This window comes from Palaemon carinicauda, chromosome 12, assembly GCF_036898095.1.
Source record: "Palaemon carinicauda isolate YSFRI2023 chromosome 12, ASM3689809v2, whole genome shotgun sequence".
Classification (NCBI taxonomy): domain Eukaryota; kingdom Metazoa; phylum Arthropoda; class Malacostraca; order Decapoda; family Palaemonidae; genus Palaemon; species Palaemon carinicauda.
The window spans coordinates 1,578,680-1,588,679 of record NC_090736.1 but is presented as its reverse complement, the minus strand read 5'-3'; positions in this window follow the sequence as shown (position 1 = coordinate 1,588,679).

Below are 10,000 nucleotides of genomic sequence, written 5' to 3'. Positions count from 1 at the left end.
AAGCTCCATTTGCTTCCTTTTATATGGGAAGGTCACGTGGACAGGTCACGTTTTTTGATGGATTTGGGCAGTTCACATGTTCCATGGTTAGGTGCGGGGCTCTGGGACGCTGGTCACGCGGTAGACCTTACCCTCCACCTGGGTAGGCGACATATGGCGGTAGACCTCACGCTATAGTAGCACCAAATTTCTCTAATCAGAAATTACATTAAGATTAACAGCTTATACATATTGTAGGAAAATTACGGACAAATATTATTTCGAAAGAAACAGGTTGAGCATGAGTACATACTTCCCCATCAATTTTGTGACCATCAAACATTCCTCTTCAAAATTGTCAAAGGTGGCAATAAACTAAAATTCAAAGATAGGTGTACTTACAGAGAAAGGAATGTTTTATTTGTAAAATCCGTTGCTAACTGGCAGTGCGCGACACGATTCCTTTAAAACCAGTTCCATAGAAAAAAGAAGAAGAAGAAAAAAAACATTTCGGGGGCGTTGAACTCTCCCAGACCGCGCCAAGATGAACCAACTTCCTGAAGGGGCCAAGGGCAATGTGGTGGCGCATTCGACCAGGTAGAACGTTATTTACTGTAGATACTGTTAAATGATTTTCCAATCGCTCAAATCAAGGAAAATCGCTTAGAGATTCATTATAATTTTAATAACATATATATCCAGATATGTTAGTTATAAGGTAAAACGAATTGCAACCATTAGCCTACACTTCCCAGAATGTGCTGCGCTTCCGGGATCTGACAGGGGCTTCCAACTAGCAATCAATCATGTTTATTAGATATAAATTACAATGTACCTTATTTTGAAAATTATTAAAACTAAACTAGAAGGGTATCTTCTTTAAAACTAATTAAAATAAAAGATAATCAAATTAGTAAGACACGTGCATCAAGCAACTTAGCTATTTCTTATTTAGCAACTCCAGACGTATACACAAGTGTTCTTGACCTCTAAGTAGTTAACGCTTCTTCTGGAATTTAGAAATATGAAATCTTTCATTTGCTTCCACAATTAGTCGAAAGCGTCGATTTGAACTGTGATTTATCGCAAGAAGATTCGATAGAATGAAATGAAGGAATTATTATATACTAGCGTCTTGTTGCTTAACCACCGTTATAGGATATCACTCCCCATCATGGAGGATATGATCCCGCTAGGAATACAATACTTCTCATTGTTTCAGATTTTAGCTTTATGGCGTATCCTGTCCAGTGTCTCTGCCGGCACGGAGATTTCCACAAAATTCAACATTGTATCGACAGGTTTTCAAGAAAGTATGGAGAAAATCAAATGAAAATCTAAAGAAAATGAATATGATCTTGGCAATTCTTGAGTACCGTTATTTCCTGAGGTCGGGGACGAACGGTTAAAAACAATGGTTTCGAGTAAGATTTTTCTAGCAGAGGTTACGTAATGATATGAACACGTACGTTGGTTTATCCTGTACATTAGATTTGAATATTGATAATCTTCAGAATAAATGGACTATTTAATAACAAAGTGTTCCCGGGTAAATAAGATATATATATATATATATATATATATATATATATATATATATATATATATATATATATATATATATATATATATATATATATACATATATGTATGTATGTGTGTGTGTGTAATGAAGGCATAATGAATTCGTAATTATACTCAAGACTAAGCAATTACAAGACAACTTAATTATCAAATCAAATAAATACATTAATTACTATTTCTTCACTGGCCACTGCTGCAGCCTACATTGCTTTTTACTCAACGGACTAAAGATAAATCTTCTTCCCGAGGCTATGCCGATCAATATCTCAAGTATAGGTTTCTAGAGAATTAAACGACCTCACCTAAGATTAGGAATTTACTGATATTAAATTTCACCAAAATTGTTCGTCGTAGGAATGCCATTCAGTTACGCATCCAAGTACATTTTTTTTTTCTATTTGCAGTGTTGTTCTTTTAGATGCTTATTCAGCTAATTGAGTTATTGAAATACAAACTCATTAGTTTACGTAAGATTGTTTTCATGGTGAAAAAAAAAATAATTTATTACAAAACAGCGTCTTAAAAAAACGATCAATTGTTAGTGGGCCAAGGTCTGAAACATATGAGGGTAGTACAAATATCAATCCTTCTAAATCGCTGTAATGGAAACCTTTCCATGCAAATATCACGTTAAAGATGACTAATCTTTATAAACTCAAAGCTAAAGCACCAATCAGATGCTCTAGGGTCAAAGCCATTGGATGGACTCATGACTTATACCGTTACCCAATCCAGGCAGGTTTTGCCCATTTTCTATATCCCAGTGTTAGAGCGGACGCCAAGGGACGTACTTGTGTTTACTGTTGTTGGTGTGTTTGCGTTTGTCTCTCCGGTAAGGAAGTAAAGGTGAGTTTATCTTTGTACTTAGGAATGTACTGCGAGGATACATACTTTTGGAAGGTTCTTAACCTCTCGTGGAATGCGTCTGTAACAGCAATGAAGTTAAAAGTCTGGACAGGGTCTTTACAGCAGTCCTTTCCAGGGAACAATGTGCTAACTTGGAGTTGAATATTTTATTTGATAGTTGCTTTTGGTCGGTTGTTAACCTCTTTCGAAACGCGTGCGTTACAGCAATGGAGTTTGGTCTTGATAGGATGTTTACATCTCCCTCCAGGGAAAAGCGTGCTAGTAACTATGAGTTAGATATTTTATTTGATTCTTAATATCTTGAGAAAATTCTATTATCAAGCATGGAAGAATAAACGAGCTTCAAGTTTCTGTTTGAACAGTTTTATCTAGACTTAACAGGTACGGAAAAGAGGAAAGTCATTCTTGTAAATAGGAATGAAACGTCTGGGTCGAGGTATCAAGTTGATTCTTAACCGTTCCGTTAAGTGTCCTGCTGCAGACGGATGCAGACATAGCGTTTCAATTGTCTAATTCTGTAGCTGACATCTCGACTAACCTTCTACGGAATATACGATATGAAGATAAATCGATTCCATTATTCTATTCACGAGCGGATTCCTCTTGAATCGTCAATGTATTCGGGATAAGCGAGCTGTAGGTGGATATACAAAGCATGTTAAACAATTACAAAACTGTACGTATAGAAACTACAAAACGAACTAGTGTTCATGAAACCTTGTATTGGGAGGACGCAAATTCAATATATTTTGTTTTTTGTGAATCGGAAACAGAAAATAATCTAACACGGATGCTGTTGAATATTTACGTAATACCGATATAACATCGACTATGGTCATGGAAAACTGATATAGTACTTACGTGCGTTGTACATTTACCTTAAAGAATAATTAGGAGGTTGAGTTATGTCCTTCTCTTCAATAGTTAAGAATGATTGTAAACGGGCTTCTGATAAAAACAAAAAAGTCAAGTTACCCCATTATGAGGTAGCTGAATCTTTTGTTTTGCTCTTAACGTCATATATTCTACGTAAAAGTTACCTAGTAAACGGAATGTGAAGAGAGTAACATGTTGAGTCGGTTAATAAGAACGCAAAACAACAACAACAATAGTAATAACAATAATAATAATTATAATAATGATATATTTACCAAGGCACTTCCCCCACTTTTGGGGGTAGTCTTCAAAAAAAAAAAAAAAAAAAAAAAAAAAACTTTTCTTCTCATCGCTCCTCCCAGCCTGACGAGGGATTCAGCCCATAAAGTATTTTCTTTCGAACAACAACAACAACAATAGTAATAATAATAATAATAATAATAATAATAATAATAATAATAATAATAATAATAACAATAGGGATGCCCATTAAGTATTTTTTTTCGAACTTATTCTGTAAGAATAGTTATATCATTGTGATTACCTGATATGTACATTTTGAAATCTACAACACTATATTACTCACAAATGAATGAAAGTTCTTGCGTACATAATTACAGATAATACGTTTTATATTTTTTGAACGTATTTCAGTGTTTAGTGTAAAAATAATTTAAAAGTGAGATTAAATCCTCTTTTTTATGTAGATCTAAAAGAGTATTATCCAAGTGGATTATATCGATATCGTACACTTAAGAATTAATTAGCATTTTGTTTTACTTCTAGTCGAGTTAAACCAGTTCTTGCAGATCAACTTTTCTTCTGCTGGAAGACTAAATAATTCAATATATTCACGAGCTTATTATCATAATAAATTTAATCATAATAAGCACATGTCCATTGAGAATGAGACAAAAAAGTATGTGTTTTCTATGCAAGTTCCCGGAACACAGAATGTTAACATGCAGGAGAATGACAATACAAAAAAACAAGACGTAGGAACTATAGGAAAACATAAACTATGGTCAAGACAACACGATTAGGGATTATATTAGTTATCCTACTCTTTATATGTAATCACTTTTTAATAAAGCTGGTCATGGTATATGAATTCCTGGCGGAACTCCATGAAAATAATGGAGAGCTCAAATAGGGTAACATTTGGCCATAGCTAATGTGAGCATTACATTGACGGCTGTGATGCTGACAAAATAGTTTAGTGTGCAAGCTCAGTACACGCATGCATGCACTCACTAAACCCAAAAAGGTACAAGCATACTTTAACACACACACACACACACACACACACACACACACACACACACACACACATATATATATATATATATATATATATATATATATATATATATATATATATATATAATATTATCTGTATAATGTATGTGTGTGTGATTGTCTTCAACGTTAAATCTTTTCTCTTATAGTTGTAAAAAATGACTATCGTAGCCATAATCATGCAGACCATTAACTGGCAAATCATTCCGTAGATTTATTTCTTCGGTTTTATTTGCTTCACCTATATTATTATTATTATTATTATTATTATTATTATTATTATTATTATTAGCTACGCTACAACCCTAGTTGGAAGCGCAAGATGCTATAAACCCAAGGGTTCCAACAGGGAAAAATAGCCCAGTGAGGAAAGGAAATAAGGAAACAAATAAACGATATAAGAATTAATGAACAATTAAAATACATTCTAAAAACAATAACAACATTAAAACAGATATTTCATATATCTATCTATCTATATACCAAGGCACTTCCCCCAATTTTGGGGGGTAGCCGACACCAACAATGAAACAAAACAAAAAGGGGACCTCTACTCTCTATGTTCCTTCAGCCTAATCAGGGACCCAACCGAGTTCAGCTGGTATAAAAAGGCTCATGTCAGCCTGTTCAACATAAAAACATTTGCTGCAAGTTTGAACTTTCGAAGTTCCACTGATTCAATTACCCGATCTGGAAGATCATTCCACAACTTGATCACAGCTGGATTAAAACTTCCAGAATACTGCGTAATACTGTATTGAACCTCATGAGGGAAACGGCCTGCACAGAATGAATAATATAAGCATATTCGGAATGTCTCTAAATAAATTGGGCCAATTACCCTATATAGCGGAGTTACGTCTCCTGGATCTTAACATCCTTAGAAAAATACGGACGAGTATACATTATTCTAATGTTACTCTTCTTAAAATTTTTATTTTTCCTTGTTTCCTTTCCTCACTGGGCTATTTTCCCTGTTGGAGCTCCTGGGCTTATAGCATCCTGCTTTTCCAACTAGGGTTGTAGTTTAGCAAGTAGTAGTAATAATAATAACAATAATAAAAATAATAATAATAATTGTGTAATTCAGAATTGCTAGAAAGTAGGAAAAGAAGGCCAATACAGCGTTAGATAGGGTGAAGTGATAAATTTGGCGAATATATATATATATATATATATATATATATATATATATATATATATATATATATATATATATATATATATATATATATATATATATATATATATATATATATATATATATATATATATATATATATATATATATTAGGTGGTAGGTTGGCCAGGGCACCAGTCACCTGTTGAGATACTACCGCTGAGAGTTGTGGGGTCCTTTGACTGGCCAGACAGTACTACATTGGATCCTTCTCTCTAGTTACGGTTCACTTTCCCTTTGCCTACACATACACCGAATAGTCTGGCATATTCTTGACAGATTCTCCTCTGTCCTCATACACCATACAACACTGAGATTACCAAACAATTCTTCTTCACCCAAGTGGTTAACTACTGCACTGTAATTGTTCAGTGGTTACTTTCCGGTTGGTAAGGGTAGAAGAGACTCTTTAGCTATGGTAAGCAGCTCTTCTAGGAGAAGGACACTCCAAAATCAAACCATTGTTCTCTAGTCTTGGGTAGTGCCATAGCCTCTGTACCATGGTCTTCCACCAACTTGGGTTAAAGTTCTCTTGCTTGGGGGTACACTCGGGGACACTATTCTATCAAATTTATCTTCCTCATGTTTTGTTAAAGTTTCTATAGTTTACATAGGAGATATTTATTTTATTCTTAAAATATTTATTTTTTCCTTGTTTCCTTTCCTCACTGGGCTATTTTCCCTGTTGGAGCCCCTGGGCTTATAGCATTCTGCTTATTATTATTATTACTAGCCAAGCTACAACCCTAGTTGGAAAAGCAAGATGCTATAAGCCCAAGGGCTCCAATAGGGAAAAATTGCCCAGTGAGGAAAGGAAATAAGGAAATAAACGGATTTTGAGCGAAGCGAAAAATCTATTTTTGGGTGAGATGGCCATGTCGTCGTGATGGAAGTTCCTTAAAGTAGCTTCCTAAGGGATATATGTACTACAGTGATATTCCCAGAGAATTTTACCTTTAGGTATCCAGAATTCTAACTCCTGGCGCGAATATCCTTAAAATTTCTTCCAAGGATATCGCATAATATCAGCGGACGCATTCTTGACACGCCTCCATAGCAATCTGCACCCCAAACAGCGTTTTGGCTTCGAGGAGGATGGCAAAATAAAAGGGAGCCGTCCAAAGGCTCTCCCCGCTCTCGTAATAATATTGGGACTAAAACAGCGCCATTCCCACGATGGCGGACATTCCTTGTAGCATTGAGCGTGGTGTTACAGATACAGTACCACGGGAGGGATACTGTGAAGATCTTTTCTTTTAGAAGAGATGGGTGGGTCCATCAGGACGACATGGCCATCTCACCCAAAAATAGATTTTTCGCTTCGCTCAAAATCCGTTTTTTGGGCTCAAGCCATGTCGTCGTGATGGAAGCATACCAGAGCATTAGTGTATCTGTGGATTTTTAATCAGTGCCTTAACCTTATAGCAACCTTTTCTATGGTCATGGGGACCACATGAGACAAGGAACGTTACCATTATTCGTCACCAGCACTAATCATAACCAAAGTCATTCTAGACAGTAGAAAAGGGATCTTGAGGTTAACATACATAGTATGACCAAACATATGTACACACTGAATATACAAATAGTCTCATAGTTGTATATTTTGCTAAAATAACATCAGTGTCTCTTATATCTAAAATTTGATGCATACAAATATATGAGGGATACTTACTTTGGTAAGTTGAAGAACTCTGGCATGTATACTTACAATTGTCTGGCGAAGGTGGACACACTACATTCTAATAGACTTTTATTACTAATAAATGACTAAAAGATGTTCAGTAAAACGAATGTAGTATGACAATGGAATTATACCTGTAACAAGTACAGAGACTATATTTCCTTCTTGAAGGAAGAAATGATGAGTGCCACTCTCAGACTGAAGAAAAATTATAAAACAATTTCTCTTCATAATTCCTGTACTGGTTACTTCTATCTGCACTGTGTACTTTGTACACTGGCACTAGTGCTATCTGTATAATTCCACACATGGGATTTTGAACAGAGCTGGTGTTATCATGGTAACACTTAATTAAAAGAAGTCACACCCAAGAAGGGTGACCACTTCTCCCTTTAATTGACAGTCCCAGTCAATTAGCTGTTCATCGTAGAATTAGACGGCAGGTTAAATATTCTACCTGGCGTCACCACATATTGCTTCAAATCATGGATTTGTCTAGCATAGTGTATGTAGAACATTCTGGATGATTCTCATCAGTTACATGTGCAAGGATATGTGAGGTCCCAAACCATAAACTGTTTACCACTGTAATTAGGGGGCAGGTTTTAATACACTACCTGCCACCACTACGAAGTGTTTCAATTCATGCACTTGCTTTGCATAGTGTTTGTAAAACACTCTGGATGATTTCCATCCAGTGTATGAACGAAGGTGCTCAAAGTCCATATACTGAAAGAAGTTCAGTGATGAAGCAATCTTTCTCGGATCATGACCTGCGGGAGTACTGTCCGGATCCGCTCTACGAATAAAGTAGGTGAGCTTCGCCCTTAGTTGTTTTAGGGATAAATTTGATCCAGAAGTTTCTCCTTTAAAGAGCTGTCCTCCCCTGAAGTCTGAAGTTCTACGAAGATAGACCTTTAGACACTCTACAGGACATAGAGAGACATCTTCCTTCAGAGGGCAGATTCTCCAGGGAGCCCACCTCTTAGTGGGTAGCTCGTTTTTAGCGAGAAAGGATGGATCAGGAAATAGATTCAATTCTCCCACTTCCGTGAACTGAATGTGACCCTCATCTCTGGATAGGGCCACTATTTCATTAACTCTAGCCCCGGAGGCGATAGCAAACAGAAAAATAACCTTTTGGGTTAGATCCTTAAGAGAACAATCTTCATTGTTCACAGATGAGGCATAATGTAAGACCTTGTCCAAAGACCAAGAGATGGGCTTTGGTGGTACCGCGGGCTTAAGCCTAGCACATGCCTTCGGAATCTTATTAAAGATTTCATTCGTCAGATCCACTTGAAAGGCATATAGGAGAGGCCTAGTCAAGGCTGACTTGCACGTATTTATCGTATTGGCCGCCAGACCTTGGCTATGAAGGTGGACAAAGAAGGACAGACAGAAGTTCATTGAAATTTCTTTCGGTCCTTTTGCTTTGACAAACGCAACCCACTTTTTCCAGGAAGACTCATATTGTCTTCTAGTTGACTTGGCCTTGTATTCTTCTAAGAATTCTATATTGCCCTTTGAGATCCCAAACCTTTTTCTAACCGCTAGAGCGAGAAAATCATGAAATGAAGGGTTTGGGTTCTCTGTGATAAAACGAAGGCAGTTAATTTCTGAATTTTCGGAAATATACCTAGGGTCAGAGCTAGGACCAGCCTCATCTAGTCTATCAGCCCCACTAGAGGATCCTCGTATGGGGCTATATAGCGAGGTAGTTTCTTGAAGACGCTCGTGAAGAAGAGGTCGAATTGCAGTTCCGGGACTTATTCCCATCTGGGAGGGAATATGTCTGCGCCCATGGACCATTCCAACTCTATCTGTTTGTATCAAAATAGAGTATCCACCGTCACATCGTGGATCAGTTGTAAATGAACTGCTGGTAGGTGCCGTCCCTTTAAGAGAGGGATGGGTAACTTCACCAAGACTGAATGAGACGTTCGAATGTGACGTCTTATTATCTCTTCGGTGTCCCAGATCAGTCGTAGGGAGTCTGATCTGTGTGGAGGGGGCTTCCCCACCCATGAAAGGACCAGCAGAGTCTTGGGACTTTCGTGCTCTAATTTCTATTAGAGAAGCGATTAAAGAGGGACCGATCTCAGTCTTTTTTTATCTCTTCAAGCGTTTGATGCGTGTTTTCTCCAAGCTCTTACCTCGGGTAGCGACCTGTCACTGAAACAACTAAGAGCGAAAATCACCTGCTTCATTCGCAGAGCAGATCCTGACAGTACACCCGCAGGTCACGATACTAGGAAAGTCGTCTCTTCTCTGAATTTTTTCCAGAGTATGGATTTCGAAAGCCTCAAGAGCTTTACAGGCTGGAAATCATCGCGCGTGTTCTTCAAGCACTACGCAAAACAGGTGCACGAAGTGAAACATTTCGTGGTAACTGCAGGTAGTGTAATGAAACCTGCTACTTAAATCTGCATAGAACAGTGAGTTATTTGGGACTCTAACTCTAACTCTAACTCTTCTTTATCAAGGTGAAATGTCATAGAAATTTTACACGTGTGCCACATGCTCTCGAG